Raw genomic sequence first — 1,718 nt, forward strand, 5'->3', positions numbered from 1 at the left:
GCAACAATGAATGAATGGAATTCCAAAATCTCTGTAGATGTTCACTGAAATGAAAAATAAACTAAATTAATAAAAAAAAAGAATGCTTTTGTGTTCCCCAAAAATACTGAAAGTATTGAATTCCTTGTCTATGGAAATAATGCTATTTAAAAATAAAATTTTCCTTGTTATGATGACTCATTTCAGTGTAGTGTGTGTCCCAAATCTAATCACTTCCCAGAATGGGGGGGGGGGGGAGCAGATTAGCCACAGAAGCTGAGGAAACAAGAAATGCTGAGAAAAAAGAAGCTGGAACAAAAACCTCTCCTCAAAAAGAACAGCACCTTCCAACACTGCCAAGGGTACCTTTTGTCTCCTGAACCGTGAGAAAATACATTTCTGTTCTTTTGAGTCACCCCTAGAGTCCTGTCCACCCTTTGTGACCCTCCTGGTAATTGAAATACCAGTAGCATAACTTCTAGCATAAGAGCAACCTTTAACCATAACTGCTGTAACCATAAGAGCACGCCGTAAAACAAGCAAGCATACACATACCATAGAACAACATGCTTTAGGAAAGGCATGCAGAGGGTGTGTCAGGATTTCAGTGGGAGGCCCAATCTGAGGCAAAGTTTCTGTGGACCTTGGAGCAGCCTAGGCCTCAGAAGAGCCTGGCCAAAGACAGTGTCTTTTCCAGACTAGATTGCACTTTCTCCAAAATAGACTTGTTTGTTCTTTTATGATTAAGCCATGGGAACATTATTTCTCCACTCTGTTCTTTCCTCCCTCCTTGTCTGCAAAATGTATTTGAATATTCCACCCTCACTAACCTGCCCTTATATGATGAGACCTAGTTCTCTACTCATTTATTTAACATTAATTTAAATGATCCATCTTCTTATTGAAGTTTGTGTTGACTTCTTCCATCTGGACTTAGGTGCCATTTCCTCAGCACCCAGAAGTCCCCTTCCCACATCATGTCATATGTTACTTGCTCTAATTCATAAAACTATCTCTTTTGCTTTAGACAGCAAGTTTCCCCAGAGCAGGGATCAGTACTGCAGCCTGTTTATCTTTCAGTTGCTGATGCTTGGATGTTGTTGTTAAGTGCCATCAGGTTGAGTATGACTCATAGTGAACTTATGAACAATGCATCTGAGCCCTGTCCTACCTTGTACAATCATTATCATCACCAACACATTTTAGCCCATTGGCACTCATTGAGGATCTTCCCGTTCTTCACTGACCCTCCAACTTTCCAAGCAGTGTTGTTGTTGATTGCTGTCGAGTAAAACGCAACTCATAGTGACTCTGAACAAAAGACCTAATGCCTTTCCATAACTATTGTCAATTCCAAGTTCATAGAGTTGCCAGAGGCATGAGGTTTAGGAAGTGGATGCCACTCCTGCTTCCAAACCTGTTTACAACTGTGAGCTCCACCAAACTCTGTCCACATGGGAAACCATTCTGATATTTGATACCCCAATGGCACAAGGTTCAGTATTACAGCAAATGCAGGTTACTTCATACTGCATATTGACAGAGAGTGATTTACAAAGTGGAAGAGTGTTCTGGAGAAAGGATGAAAGTCACGCACTATAAAGTCACGTACTAGTTTCATTTTGTTGTTCTTGTTATGTGCCGTCGAGTCGTTTGTGACTCATAGCGACCCTATGCACAACAGCCCTAAACCCTGCTCTGTCCTGCACCAACCGCACTGCCTCTGACACACCCATCCC

Source organism: Elephantulus edwardii, unplaced genomic scaffold, assembly GCF_000299155.1.
Source record: "Elephantulus edwardii isolate Elephantulus edwardi_28Jun2011 unplaced genomic scaffold, EleEdw1.0 scaffold00538, whole genome shotgun sequence".
In the NCBI taxonomy this organism is placed as follows: Eukaryota; Metazoa; Chordata; class Mammalia; order Macroscelidea; family Macroscelididae; genus Elephantulus; species Elephantulus edwardii.